Source organism: Pleurodeles waltl, chromosome 9 (genome assembly GCF_031143425.1).
Source record: "Pleurodeles waltl isolate 20211129_DDA chromosome 9, aPleWal1.hap1.20221129, whole genome shotgun sequence".
Lineage (NCBI taxonomy): Eukaryota > Metazoa > Chordata > Amphibia > Caudata > Salamandridae > Pleurodeles > Pleurodeles waltl.
The window spans coordinates 662,261,436-662,277,555 of record NC_090448.1 but is presented as its reverse complement, the minus strand read 5'-3'; the positions used below and the strand labels follow the sequence as shown (position 1 = coordinate 662,277,555).

Below are 16,120 nucleotides of genomic sequence, written 5' to 3'. Positions count from 1 at the left end.
CAGATCCGCCGAAAAAACTGCGGATCTGCCCCCAGGGGGGGGCGAAATACTAAAAATAATTGCCCCCGGGGGGGGCGACCCTTGCCCAAGGGGTCGCCCCCAAAATATTGACAAAAATAAATCCCTGGTGGCTAGTGGAGATTCCTGCTCCACGATCGCGGGCTCTGCCCGCGATCGTGGAGCAGGAATCTAATGAAAACAGGCACCGGGGGAAAGGAAAAACCCTTTCCTTTCCCCCCGTGTCTGTTTCCACCACCCCCGACCCCCAAAAACGAAGAGGACTCACCTTCCGTGTCCTCCTCGGTAGACGCGCTGGAAGCAAATGGCTTTCAGCGCGCCCGGCAACACTAGATGACGTCAGCGCGCTGTGCGCGCGCTGACGTCATCGGATTGCCGTGGGGGGGGGGCGGGGGTGGAAGGGGAAGGTCTTCCCCTTCCATCCCCGCCTGGGGGGGGGGAGGGGGGGTGCACGGGGGCGCGCTAGCGCGCCCCCAAGTTCCCCTGTGCCTAGGACGAGATGATCTCATCCAAGGCACAGGGGAACTGTAGCCTTGGACGAGATCATCTCGTCCAAGGCACAGAAGAGGTTAAAAAAACTTTGCATTTCACCAGAAGTCAGTTGGACGCCATTATCCGAAATCAACACCTCCGGATATCCTTCCCTAGAAAACACCTCCTTGAAAAACTCAATAATAGTTGCAGATGTCACCTGAGCAACCAACTTCACCTCTGGCCATTTGGAAAAATAGTCAATTAACACCAAAGCATAACGTGTATCTGTTGGAAGAGAAGAAAATGGGCCAGAAACATCAAAACCTAACTTCTGCCACGGACAATTCGGCCAGGGAATAGGTTCAAGGGGAGCAGGTTCTGTTCTCAGCATTTTCTCTGCATTTACACACACACAACACTCCCTCACAACCCGATCTACCATTTTGTCTAAACCAGGCCACCAAAAACAAGTGCGTATCAATGTTTTCATAGAAGACATTCCAGGATGACCACGATGTGCCAGTTTCAAAATCACATCTCGCATACCCTTTGGTGGAATGCACTTCCCATTCTTAAACAACAACCCACTCTCTATATGCAATTCATCCCTAACTTTACCATATGGTTCTAACTCAGCAGCTATACAATTCCTTCCTGGCCAACCGTCCCTCACATATCTCTTAACCTCTTGGAAAACTAAATCCTCCTCATCACACTTCATCCACTCATCTTCATGTATACTACCAAACTCGGCAGACATGTATCCAGACACAGAAGATACCACATCCCTTTCCACAAAACTCACACCTTTCCCTTCATCCTGTGGAAGACGCGACAAACAATCCGCTACAGCATTACTTCTACCCGGCACATACTCCATTTTAAAACAATACTCTTGCAACCTGGAAACAAGTCTGGCAATACGGGCAGTGGCATTCCAACCTCCCCCAGGAGATAAAATACCTACTAAAGGCTTATGATCTGTCTGCAGAATGAAATTGGTCCCCCAAATATAGTCCCGAAAGTGCTCCACAGCCCAAATGCATGCTAGCAATTCCTTCTCAATTACTGCATACCTTCTTTCTGCATCCGTCAATGTGCGAGAAGCAAACGTAACATTCCGTTTGTCTCTCCCACATCTCTGAGATAAAACCCCACCAATCCCATACATGCTTGCATCAACAGTAACTATGCATTGTGCCCCCACACAAAAAGGTCTCAAAGTAGGCGCCTGTATTATCTCTTTCTTAATCCTCTCAAATGCATTACTCTGTTTTTCTGTCCATACATATTGGACTCCTTTTAGCGTAAGCTCCCTCAAAGGCTCCATTTTTGTAGCAAAATTCTCAATAAATTTGCTATAATACTCACACAAGCCAGTGAATGATAATAATTTTTCACGATCATCAGGACCAGGAGCATTTACTATTGCTTCCACTAGGGATCGTTTTGGTACAACGCCTTCTCCCGAAATTGTATGACCTAGGTACTCAACAGATTTCAAGAAAAATTTGCACTTCTTATCCCTTAAAGTCAAACCATTCACACTCAACACTTTACAAACATTTTCTACATACAGTTTGTGTTCAACTTCATCTTTTGAGAAAATTAAAACATCATCCTGGAAACACTTCACATATTTGTCCATGTCTTTAAACAAATGAAACATCGCTCTCTGGAAGACTGACGCTGCTGACGCCAATCCAAACGGCATCCTCTTAAATTGGTATAACCCTTGCGGGGTGATAAACGCCGTGAGATGTCTAGAATCTTCCGTTAATTCAATTTGGTGATACGCCGATCTCAAATCCAATGTGGAAAAAATATTCGCCCCCTCCAACATACTAATGACCTCATTTATCTTGGGTAAAGGATGGCAATTCACAATGATGTTAACATTTACAGCTCTCAAATCCACACACAGTCTCAAAGAATTGTCAGATTTTCGTGCTAAAACGATCGGAGAAACCCACTCAGAGGATTCAATCTCTTCTATCACACCCTCATTCACCATATCTGACAAGATCTTCTTTAATTCATCTCTGACACTAATGGGAACATTCCTAAGTTTCTGAATTACAGGTTTGGCATTAGCCTTGACTTTAATTCTGTGGCTGTAGTTGATCAATTTGCCCAATTTACTAGTGAAAACTTGTGGAAACTTAGAAGTAATCCACTCTGTTGCCTCCCTGGACTCTATCACTAATAGAGGTTCACTACACCGGGGATTCAAAATTACACCCAATTTTCCTTGGTCCCTCCATCCTAGGACATTAACCCCCTTAACTGCAACATACAATTTAATATTGGCACGTCTCTCTTTAAAAGTGATTCCAGTTTCAACAAAACCAGTCACATCAATAGTCCTCCCTTCAAAACTTTCAGCAATAATATCTGGTTCCTTCAAATCTGTCAATTCCCAAATTCCCTCAAAGACTTGCTTAAAATAATCTTGTGTAACAATTGTCCAAGGTGACCCCGAGTCTGCCATTAACTCCAGCCTCCTCCCAGCGATTTGTACCTCACATCTAGGTCGTTTTATCTGTTCGCACCGTATTTCATCCCCATGCTTGAGTGACAACACCATGCCCTTTTGCTCATTATCACACCTTCAGCCAATCATGACCATCTTTACCACTACTAACACACGCCATCTTCCCTTTGGCTACATAGTTACTTTTCTTGAAATCTTTACATACCCGAGCAAAATGTCCCAACCTTCCACATTTCATACATTCTTTTCCAACTGCCGGACATTGGGGCGACGATGCAAGATGGTTCACACTACCACAACGGAAACAGGATAGTTTCTCCATCCTATCTTGTCTCACCCATTTCTTACCCACACCAGTATTCTTGAAACCAGGATTACCACTCGAATGACTACCCATCATTGCACCCACCACTTCAGATTCTATATTATTAACTTTATCGACATCCTGTACAGATCTCATCCACTTCTCAGATTGCTCTAGAGCTTTCGCAGTAGAGATTACATCTTGCAATTTAGGATCCCCCATAACCCACAGATGTTCTTGGATCTTCCTGCTTTTCACATGCACTATAATTTGATCCCGAATCATCTCATCAGTCATATCACCAAAATTGCAATGTATAGATAATCCTCGTAGTGCTGTTAAAAACTCATCAAATGTCTCATCAGAATGCTGTGCCCTAGTATAAAACTTGAATCTATTTAATGCCAGACTTGCAGTAGGTTTGAATCTCTTCTCCAATCTCATTAGCTCTTCCTTGAAAACATCCACTTCTCCCTCCGTATGATCTGGTAACAGTACTGGTGGTAAAGTTCTGAAAACCATCTGCCCCTCAGAGCCTAAACAATGTAATAAAATATTTGTTTTCCTATCTTGTGACATTTCGTCATCATCAATAGCTTTCATATAAGTCAAAAACTCTTCCTTCCACCTAGTCCAATGCAATGGTGGTTCTCCCTTGTTCTGTAAAAACTTTGCAGGAGGTTCAAACTGCATCTTTTCTCCCTTTTCCTTTTAATAAGTATACTTTTATATAAAAAGGGGGAAGAAAAAAAAAATATGAAAAAATAAAAAATAAATAAAAAGAAATTTATGTAAGTGACTTTAGTTGTTCATAAAGTTAATGAATATTTGTCACAACGATGTTCCTTTTCCGCATTTTTCCTTTAAAGACCTTCTTTAGTGGCAATAATAGAAGAAACCATCCGATAGTCCTCTGTTTATGTCTAGAAGACAAAGTCCCGGCTCCGCCCAGAACAATATGCAGAGAACAGCACAGACGGCAGGAACAGCAAGAAACAGGTGTACTCCAACACAGGGCTGCGCAAACAAGTAAGGTATATTGCTAATGTAATCCTCATGTAATCCTCAACACAGCAGTCTTCCACTTAAATTCTATCCGGTACGATGCGAAGATTCGCTACTGCGCGTAGAGCACAGAATGTACAGCACGCTCTAGGATCCAGAAAAGGATGTCGCGCGGCGCGTTGTTTAAATTAGGCCCGTGACCAAACCCACAACGGCAGTTCAAACTGGCAGGCAAAGGCAGCGAAGAAGAAGGAACAGAAAGCACTAAAATAAAATAAAAACTGAAAGCCCACCTTCGCTGCCGTGCCTCCATATCGCTCACTCGTTCAATTCATGTGTTTCCTTCTGTTGAAATTGCATGAAGTACTACTCCTTCACCTCCTCCGTAGTGTGCGCCTGGAGTACATCCTGTCAAACCTTTGAAAGTCCACTACTTCTTTCATTGAATCTTCCTTTCCCTCGTCGCCAAAATGTAAAGATGAGGACACACGTAATCTTGTATTTCTTAAGTTTATTTTCTCAAGCTGGTCCACACATCCTTTCTCAACTGTCTCCCATATCAGAATGCCTCAACCTCCAACCCCCAGGTTCCATCTCGCCACATTCTACATTCCACCCCTCAACCTTCCACTATACTTAAACATACAACACTATTTCACAGCCATTTTCACTGCACCAGGTCACTTATAAGTCACCTATATATCTAACCTTCAGGCCCTGAAGGCTAGGTGCATAGTACTTGTGTTTGAGAGCACCCCTGCACTAGCAGCGGTGCCCTCACGTCATCCAGGCCCATTTTCCCGGACTTTGTGAGTGCGGGGACGCCATTATAAGTGTGCACTACATATAGGTCAATACATATATGTAGCTTCATGATGGTAACCCCGAATATGGCCATGTGAGGTGTCTAAGAACTGGAAATTGTACCCCCAATACAATTCTGGTACTGGGGGTTACACCATAGACCCCCAGTCCTACCAAACCATCTCTCTGAGGTTTCCACTGCAGCTCCAGCTGGTGCCACCGCACAGACAGGCTTCTGCCCTCCTGGGTCTTGAGCACCTCAATCCCAGGAAGGCAGAACAATGCATTTCCTTAACACCCTCTCCCTTTGGAAATAGGTGTTACAGGTATGGGAGGGGTATCCTCCCAGAGCCTCTTGAAATGCTCTGAAGTGTACAAACGGTGGAGTAACCACTCCTGTGTCACTCCCGTGTCCATCACCACCCCAGGGGTGGTGCCCAGAGCTCCTCCAGAGTGTCCCAGGGTTCTGCCAGCTTGTTTTCAGGATGTTCAGGGAACTCTGTGAGCATCTGAGTGGCCAGTGCCGGCAGGTGACATCAGACACCCCTCCTGATAGGTGCTTAACTGGTTAGGTGACCAGTCACCCTCTCAGGGCTATTTAGGGTCTGTCCTCTGGGTGTTTCCTCAGATTCGGTTTTGCAAGATTCCAGCAGGAATCCACTGCAACCTCTGCTTCACCTTCTACCGTCAGATCAACCGCAGAACTGCTCCAGGAACTCTACAACTGCAACAAAGTATCCAAGAAGGCTTCTGCAACTCTGTAACTTCAGCTCCTGCCAGCAAATGCAATAGTTTTCAGGTCATACCCGCCCCGAGGACTGCCTATCATCATCCTGCACCAGAAGGACTGAAGGAATCTCCTGTGGAGTGATGGAGTCACTTCCCTGCTTCAGCAGGCACCTCTCTGCAGCGATGACTGGTACTCTGGGTCCCCTCTCCTGACGACGAGTGTGGATCCTGGAACACAGATGGTAGACCGAAGTGACCCTGACTATCCAAAGGTCCAACTGTCCAAATTTGGTGGAGGTAAGAGCTTGCCTCCCGAGCCAGACAGTACCCCTGTGCACCGCGTGTTTTGCAGGTCCTAGGGCTTCTGTGCGCTCCTCCAAGGAATCCTTCGTGCTCAGCGTAGCCCAGGTCCCCAGCACTCTATGCTGCAACACTCAGCTCTCTGAGTTGTTTGCCGGTGGCGTGGGATCCCTTTGTGTAGGGCTGCAACGACCGCGATTTGCAACTCCTTTGTCCCCGTGTCCCGGGACTCCTGTGGGTGCTGCCTGGTCTTCTGAGGGCTCTCCAAAGTGCTGAGAGCCCCACTGTTTCCTCAGTCCGAGTTGAGACCCCATGTCCCTCCATGGTCTAGGTAGCGCCTTTTCCCACCAAACGCGTCTTTTGCCTGAGCCAGGGCTTGTTGACAGCATCCAACAACAAAAACAAGCCTGCATGCATCTACTCGATGTGGGACACCTCTTGCACCAAGCAGGAACCCGCAGCTGTCTTCTTTGGTGCATTTCTGACTTTTTCTTCTAACCGGAGAGTCCACTTTTGCACCTTTATCCAGGTTAGCAGGGGCCCCTGTTACTCCTGGACTCTTCAGCTGTTCTTGGACTTGGTACCCTCACTCCACAGGTCTTCAGGTTCAGGAATCCATTGTTGGTGTCTTGCAGTCTTGCTTGGTTTTTGCATAATTCTTTATCACGACTTATACTGTGTTCTGAGGAAACTTGCTGTAATTTACTCCTGCTTTCCTGGGCTCTGGGGTGGGGTACTTTACTTACCTTTGGTGTTTTCTTACACTCCCAGCGCCCCTTTACACAGTACTCTTGCCTAGGTGGGAAACTGACATTCACATTCCACTATTTTAGTATATGGTTTGGTGATTTTCACTGTTTGCACTATTTTATGACTGTTTACTTACCTGATTTTGGTTACTAGCATATATTTTATGTATAATACTTACCTCCTAAGGGAGTATAGCCTCTAAGATATTTTTGGCTTTTTGTCACTAAAAGAAAGTACCTTTAATTTTGGTAACACTGAATATTGTCTTTCCTGTGTTTAAGTACTGTATGACTACAGTGGTATTGCAAGAGCTTTGCATGTCTTCTAGTTCAGCCTTGGCTGATCTGCCTAGAGCTACATCTAGACAGCCTGGCTTCTAGACACTGACTATATTTCACTAATAAGGAATAACTGGACCTGGTGTAAGGTGTAAGTACCTGTGGTACCCACTACAAATCAGACCAGCCTCCAACAATCTCTGAGTAAATAAGAGTGCTCGTAGGACATAGCCAGATGTAAATTGTACATCATATCATTACTTAATTCTTTTACACTTTTACTTAACTGTTGTGATGATGATCCATCATTTAACCATAGGTTACTTGTAGCAAATGGACCTATTTACAGTCAATGGTCTTTGTTGTACTGGATCAAATGACTTTTGGTGAAGAAAACAGCAAGGCAAAATGCTCAATGTTCCATTGCCTTACCTCTGTATTAACACCTATATGTTTCTGTTTATGTCACTTACTGAGTGATCACTATGAGCTAGGTTGACTTGAATGCATTAATCAAAGCTGTAAAAGTTCTGTGAATACGCATATATGAAAACATTATTGATGGCTAATGTCATTGTCTGACTTCACTTCACAAGCAGAGACCTATCTCATAGTTCAATTGGCCACAGCATGGAAGCTGTTCTCAACCTTAAAGGTTGGTCTTTGGAGCCTGCCAGTCACCCATGCATGGCTCTTCACTTGCCAGCGATGGGGGCACAAGCAGCCCTTGACTTAATCCTCTTTTTCCACCCAATTCCAACGATGGTGTGGTGAGTATCTGAAAGGGCATGGTCTCAATCGCATTGGCTGTTAAATTGTGAGGTTTGAAGGTTAGATTATTGCAAATTGGTGGGCCCTGTAATGGAGCTCACGAAAAAGCATCTGCCATCTTCAGTGACTCGACAACACCCCTCGGTTGGTTCATTTTCAATCTAAAGTTCACAAGAATAATTTTCAAGTAAGCCGTTTTTCATGAGGTTAGGAAACCTGGGCTGATTTTTTTCTCTAATGCTGATGGCAGTTGGTCCAGTTGGTCAGGAGGGATGAGAGTTTTCAGAAATTGAATGCCACTAACTGGTTGTAACAAGTATCGATCATGGCCGTCCCTTTATGAAGATGTATCATACGAGGCCTATTGTCTGGAGCTAAATGTAAAACTGGGCTAAGGAAAATGTTTCATAACCCTACAGAGTAAAAGAACTTAAAAGAATATGTTTCTGTTCAAATGTAGTGCAGTGCAAAAGGACAGAAAACTGGAACTGTGTTTCATAGTTACTGTTTCAATTCAAACTGCGACAGCAGGTAAACATAAGAAACACGCTGAATCACTTGATAAGTCAAATCGTCAAAATCATTAAGTCCATGCCCCTCATTAAGAGGTTATCTGAAATAAAGGAGATAGGTAAAAGTGTAAGTAATTCTGTCAAGATTGCCATCAGTAAAAGGCTAACGTTAATCTACAAAAGGATAATGAAGAACAAGTGGTTACCTGTCTACTGCAAGTCATCCAATATATCAGCTGCCGGTATCTAAATTTGTTAGTTAATAAATCTATTTGCCATTGAATTTAGCACTGTTTGTAAATGAGGGTTCACATGTATGGTTTTAAATTTTCTATCCAGCCATCCATGCGTGTCTTTGTGCTTGGTCATAGCTGCTAAATGGTCCATGTTACATGCGTACCGTCAACTCTGGATTTTTAGATAACTGAATTATGCAATCTAGGGCTGGGCTTGTAGTTTGTCTTATTCTAGTTTATCTATGAACTTAACCATAGCACCCTGCAAAATTATTTTGCTGAAAGCACAATGCTACCTGAAGGGTGTCTTAAGATACAAGTCCGGAAGGTATCTTTGTTGATGTGCAAGTCCGCCTGCATGCTGGTTATGTGGGTTTGTAAATGCCTCCTGCCACATTAGGCTGCATAATTTCTCTTTTCTTGCCTCATAATTTGCTAAACCCTGCCACATAATTTGACTTCTCTTGCTGCATAATTCCATTGGCCCTCCTTATCGTCCATGTTGGTACTATGAAATGCTTAACTCTTGACCCTCTATGTAAAGCCTGACTGCTCTTTGCCACACTACCAGGACTGAGCTAAGAATTACTAGTGTGAATCCAAGAACCATCTTTGGGGTCATGTGGAAGTATTACTTGGTGAGGACTAACTCCCACACCACATAATTCTCCATTTTCCTTCAAGTACACACATACCTCAGAAGGCATGCCACCCAAATTGCTTTCCTCCACGAAATGCGTTTGGTAGAGAAAAATGAGAGAAGGGTCTGAAGGATGTAAAGAAACAACTGTATTTTGTTACATATTCATCGTATATGCAAGGGGTATCGATATGGATGGGCCCCCGTAGTCCTGGTTTTACACCAAGCCTCAATACAATAATTGTTAAGAAATTATAAAAAATAAATACTTGAAAAACTATGATGAGAAACGCTAGGGATATTACTTTCCCAGAATGATTGCTGGTGCACACCATTCTCAATACAGGCCCTGTGCTTGACACCCGCCGTGGTTGGTGCACAATTTAGAAGGCAGAATAAAGCAATCCAACATCGCATCGGAGGAGTGGGTGGAAAAGCAGCGGTTGCCACAAGGAGCTGATAGCGAGTGGTCACTGCTCTCTTGCAGTGACTCCCGGTTCAGGGAAGTGAAAGTATTTTTAAGTTGACCAAAGTTCCAGCTCTGACTCTACGCCGTGGCGGGGGATGAAATGCATACACAGTGTGTCTCACTCTCCTCACTCAGTTCTGTGGTCGTCACAGGAAGAAAGATAGCAAGTTTAAACTAGTTTTGGGCAAAATAATTAGGATGTCAACTTGGGCACGCAGTCAATATTTGTGAGCGATGATACATAACTGGAGAGGCACTCAAGTTCCTAAGTGAATGTGCTACTATTAGCCTTCATTTGTATCATTGTAGGATAGTATTACTGAGGAGCATTGAGTGACTGTGCAAAGCTGAATATTTATTGAGGATTACAAAGTGATGGTGCAAATCTGGGCATGCAGTTAAGATTAATGAGTGGATTTGCAAATCTGAACATGCTGCAAGGATTAAAGAATGACTTTGCAAATTTGAGCATTACATCAAGGATTACTTAATTTTGGGGCAAAAATGAGGTTGTACCAGGATTACTAAATTATGGTGCAAATCTGAATTTACACATACACTAATGATTAATGAGTGATGGTGCAATTCGGGGCACACTGAGGAGTACTGTGAGAGTCTGAATATGTACTGAGGCTTAGTGATACATTCTTGATACATCTCCAGGTATTCTCAGTTCGGTTGTGAGTGCAATGGTAGAAAAACCTCTCTCATGCAAGGTGTCTGAACTTTCAAATGCTCTATACCTTGAGCATGTCCTCCGAGAAGGCATTTACCACCCACAGAACCTGTGTGGTACTTCGAATGAGTTGCAGTTAACTGTGTATGTATCGCTTTGAGACTGAAGTAATGTACTGGGTAAAACATTTCTGCCAGAACATTAAGCTTTCCCATGAACCTATAAAAATGACATCAATGGAGTCCAAAGCTGCAAAACTAACTCTTGCATTGTAACCGTTCTTAAAGCTCCCAAATCTCCATATATAGAATCATGCTATCCAAGAAGCGTTCTGATCAGGGTCAAAGCACCTCAGGAAACCCCACATTTGTCAGAACTATTTAGAGAAGTCGGATCTTAGGTTCCAAGAAGGAATCTGGTACAGATTGAAAATGTGTGGAAATAAAGAGAAGTTTGTTCCTGTCAGGGGAAGCGATGAAGACGGAAAGACGAAAATCTGTTTAACTCTGAGGAGTGCACAAGACATTAAACGGAATGAGAAGAGAAGGGAAGTGCAAATACTGATTTGCTGCAACAAAAGATAGGAGTAGCAATGTCTGTCTCCTTTGGAAGAGCCATCTCTGGCATAGGAGCCTCAAACCATCATGTTATTCAAATGTACTTTAGGTGTGATGAATGTTTTTTGCAGGCCCGGCTTTAGGATTTTTTGTTTGAGAGGGCCGTAAAGAAGCATGAGTGAGCCATAAAGATGAATGGGTACTAGCCAAAAAACAACAAAGTATTTAATAATCTGATATTTTAGGTATTTACATCTGTCCGCTTTTGACATTTTTAACACAATAATCAGCACCCAAGGAGCTATATACTTCGCTTTCTCTGATTTGCTTTGCCTTTGGTAAAGGGGAGGGAAGCTGCTTATGTTGACACTTAAGGTTTTGCATTATGGTTTGCCATCAATGGCAATCCTTTTTTATGAAGTTGCTTTTTAAAAATCTTTGTTGATTTTTATGCTGCGAAAAAAACATAAACTCATTGCAATCACTTTTAGAGAAGAGAGATTGACTGACACTGACTTGGTAAGAATTATGCAGGATCACCTCGGGCTCCCTCCTTCTGTGTTCAAAGATCATTGAACAACAGCCTCTCAACAGTCAATCAATCAAATCAAATTTATTAGTTAATAAAAACCATAAAACATTAAGGGGGTCATTTTGACCCCGGCAGTTGGTGGTAATGTGGCAGTGGTGCCGCCAACAGGCTGGCGGTACATGCCGCCACATTATGACATTGGCGGGTTGGCTGAAGCCAACTCGATAATGTACCACTCCAACCACCATGGTGGTAGCAGCCGCCAGGCTGGAGATAGGAATCTCCAGCCTGGCGGGGGCTATTGTCCCACCTCAGGCATTTTGACCCTGCCTACCGCCATGGTTTTCGTAGCATTCATACCACTGCGAAAACCACGGAGGTAGGCCCTATCAGTGACAGGGAACTCCTTCCCTGTCACTGATAGGAGGCCCCTTCCCACCCAAACACTCCCCAGACGCCCTCCACCCCGCCTCCATCCACGCTCCCCCTTCCAATCTCACAGCCCCCAACACACACACACTCAGATACGCAACACGCATACACACACTCACACAAGCATACACACATTCATACACGCATGCATCCATTCATTCATGCACACATCCTTACCACATTCACACTGACACGCAGACACGCATTCACATATCCATTCATACACGCATTCTCACACATGCATGTACGCACACAAACAACACTACACATACATTCGCATTCACGCACACACTCACACATTCATGCACGCCCACCCCCCCCCCCACACACACACACACAACACCCCCTACCCCCCTCCCCTGTTGGAGACCCACCTTCCCTGTATCCAGGGGGTCTTCCGGCAGGGGATGTGAAGGGGCACTGCTACCGCCAGCAGCGCCCACCAGCAGAACACCGCCAGGCCATATTATTTATCATAATATGGCTGGTGGCGGTCTACTGGCGTGACGCTGATGGTGGTAGTAGTGCCACCTTAACACCATCTGCCAGTATGACCACAGCCTGATTTCCACCCTTCTTGTGGCGAAAATCCGGCTGCGTTCATATTATTGCGGACGGATGTTGGCCACGGTGACAGTCTCTTGGTGGCTGTTGCCGTGGCGGTAGGCGGTTTTTCCCGCCAATTACATAATGTGTGCCTAAATCTCCATATAAATAGCACATGGCATAATCAGTGCAAAAAGACATAATCAATGCAATAAGTATGATGACCCCGTGGGTCTATTTCTAAATATAAAATATGGTTTAAAATCATAATAAAATACGCAATTTGCCCCTCCCCTCCCCACCCCCCAACATCGTTTGGACCTGTTTACCTCCCATAGAGCCTTTACCAAGCATTTATAAAAATAAAAGTTAAGATCATGGCAAGACATAGGGTAACCCCCAACATCATTCATCTCCTGTAAGCTTATGGGGGAACCAGTCATTAAATCATGTTTTTAGGCATTTTTTGGTCTGCAGCCATAGGTTTCTGGGAGCAGAATATAAAAGCCATTTGGAATTTAAAAAATTACTAACTTAGTTAATGTGCAAAACTGGCAAGAAAGTGCAATACATTTCTTCAGCATGGTAACCAAATACTGATTAAATGTTAAACAATTAATCCTCGGCACAGTATATACATCCCAACCCTATCTCCATGGAGGGACTGCTCTATTGGCATCCCAGTTGTCTGGATCGCAGGATTCTTGCAGGAGCAGTGAGGGAAGTAAAAATGTCAAGAAATTGGACCAGCCTAATGTTGAGGATTTCATTTTTGGATCGACTGCTTCGGTTAGGGCCTGTCTACGTGATCTGATCCCTAGGGCATTGATTTTTTTTCTCCAGCAATTTCCTTCTTTGAATAGCCAGTGCTGGGCAAATGTAGACCACATGCCCTAATGTTTCTACTGTGAGGTGACATAAGCGGCATTTTGGCTCTTTGAGATTCTTACTTCCATTTTGGGATGAGATCTAATGTCGGCATTTCTCCTAGCCTTAGCCTTAAGAAACATTGTTTAATTTTTAAAGCATAGGGTGCAGCCATCATCGATGATTCTTTGTATGTTTTACATGATTTAAGAACCAACCATCCGTACGATCTTTTCTCTAATTCTTCCCTATCTTCTAGCCAGCTTTGTAGCTTAATTGCTTTGTTCACTTCTTTCTTAAATACTGGACTAGATAATGTCTGATCCCATAAGTCTTCCAAGTTCAGCTGCTTTATACTTCTTTCCAAATACTATTTATAATTACTATTGCACCTTTCAAGGTTCATTTCCTGACATACTAAATTGGCTAGCGTACCTTCTAAGGCGTGCCGAAATTTGTGGCAACATTTAATAAACTCTGCAGGTCTAGCCAATGACTGCCTTACTACAGAGAATTCCAGTCTAACCTAGGCCGGGGATGCTGACCTAGGTAACTGGAAAAATCGCTTGTAGGATTTTACCTTGAGTTTGTCCTGAAGGGCTTCCTCCACCCCTCTCATTATTTCTGTGCCATGAGAGAGTGTTGGTAATAATTTTGCTCTCATTACTGCTGTTAGTGGTTTAAGGGTATGCCATTAGATGGTCTTTGCTAAAATTCCAAACGCATGATATAAAGCTTGCGCTTTATTCCTTATCACTTCCCTGTGGCTTACGCAGGTTTCTCTTGAATCTATCTTAACCCCTAGGTACGTGTAGGTGGCCACTTCCTATAGTATCTTTCCATTTAAATGCCACTTATGCTGATTGGAGGATCTCCGGTTGAGGACAATCATTTTTGTATTACCCTGATTTATTTCCAGCTAATTTTTTTTTTTTTGTACACCCTCCTAGACAATTCATCAGTTTTTGCATACCTATTCTGGAGTTGCTAAGCAATAGCAGGTAGTATGCATATAGCAGATTAGATAGTCGGTGGCTACCAAGTGTGGGTGAATGGGCAGACTGACTGCTTAACACTGAGGGGAGGTCTGCAATGTAAAGATTAAAAAGGATTGGTGCTGGAACACAGCCTTGTTTTAAACCAGCTGTTAATTTGACTGCCATAGATAAATGCAAGCCATCCCCAAGCTTAACTTTCACCCATGTATCTGAATAAAGTAATCTAATGGCATCCAGGATGGATGAGGGCAGCCCCCATTGCTGTTATTTTGCCCACAACTTAACTCGAGGGATACAGTCAAAGGCTGCCTTAAAATCAACAAAACACAAGTACAATGGGGTCCCTGTTGCCTTTGCCCTGTTGATGATCAAACCCAGCACCATAGGATTTGTTAAGGTACATATGTTCTTGATAACACTGGTTTGATTTTTGGGAAGTCTGCCATTATCTATGGCCCAAGACTCTAACTGCTGCAGTAAGCACACAGAAACGTATTTAAGGTACACATCTAAAAGGGCAATTAGTCTGTAGTTACTAGGCGAGTCAGCCCTCCCTCCCTTATAAATAGGGTGAATTATTGAACCATTACAACTAGCCGGGATGATTCCAGTTGACAAAACATGATTAAACATTGCGGCCAGGAAGTCCACCCATCTTTTCGTTGACTGTTTGAGCAGTGCTTCTGGTAATCCGTTAGGGCCTGGTGCACAGTCACATTGTGATTTCCCAATGAGCTTCATTAGCTCTTACCCTGTGATTACCAAAGAGTTCAAATCATCAGATTCCTGGGTATTCTTCTCCCACTGAGCTGGCACAACTTCTCCATTAGGACTTTCCTTGAAGTGTGATTTCAAATGATCAACCAAAGCTTCCTCGCTTATGTTTGCGTTGTGGGCAGCTTTTGGACCTTTTTGAGTGTAATTAATCAGCTTCCAGAAGCTTTTTGAATCTGATAGTCCTGACCCATAATGCAGTTTAGCCCATAATGCTTTTTGCTGGAGGGTTTTAAAAGACCATAGTTCCTTTTTTTAGGAGCTTCCTTTGTTCCCGGAGGGTACTTAATAGTGATCCATCCTCTGGGGATTTGCGCAGTTGCCTCAGCAGCCTGCATACAGCCGCCTTCCTTATACGCACTGCGAGTGGCATCCGTTTGCCATTGGGATGTCACAATTGCCCTCACTTATTTATTTTTTCCGAGTAGACCTGATTTGTGAGATCCCTGGCAAAGGCCTCCCAAATGTATGTCAGATTTGTAGCTCCCATGGCCATGAGTTCCAGATTGGACACTTCCTCTTCTGTTTGTATTTTTATGGAGTTGGTGCCCCAGTCTGCACTAATACTAGACAAACATCTAATTACAGAATGATCAGAAGTAAAATAACTTAATTGCAGTGCCCTTATTGTAGTCCTGTATTGTCCACTTGCACGCTGTTCCTTAAAGGTGACCACATAATCAGTCAAAAAAACCTGAGGCTGAAACATGCGGCAGATATATTAGTTGTAGTGCCAGTAATCACATCTATCAAAGGCATTGTGCCAGCATTGGTGGCATCTAAGCCACTGTGAATAGACTAGTAGCCTGTTTTCACTCTGGCAAGTGAGGCGAAGAACACATACCCCTATCATCCACAATAACACATTCACCACCACAGTGCCAGAAGCCTATCCGCTAGTAATATAGCACTCTAAAAACAGATCTGAAGACCATCCTCCTGGGAACGGATCAC

At 43.8% G+C, this 16,120-nt stretch overlaps 1 protein-coding gene across 4 annotated transcripts in view; it reads left to right on the top strand.

Annotated features, from left to right (window-relative positions):
* DMPK (DM1 protein kinase) overlaps positions 1 to 16,120 on the top strand; it is a 751,292-nt gene that overhangs the window by 232,370 nt on the left and 502,802 nt on the right. Inside the window, exon 1 of one of the 4 annotated variants that reach the window (XM_069207735.1) lies at positions 4,178 to 4,319. The exons of the other annotated variants lie outside the window; for them this stretch is intronic. The gene's annotated coding sequence lies outside the window, so the exon portion shown is untranslated. Of the gene's footprint in view, positions 1 to 4,177; positions 4,320 to 16,120 lie in introns of those variants that run through there. 4 annotated transcript variants of the gene reach the window in all.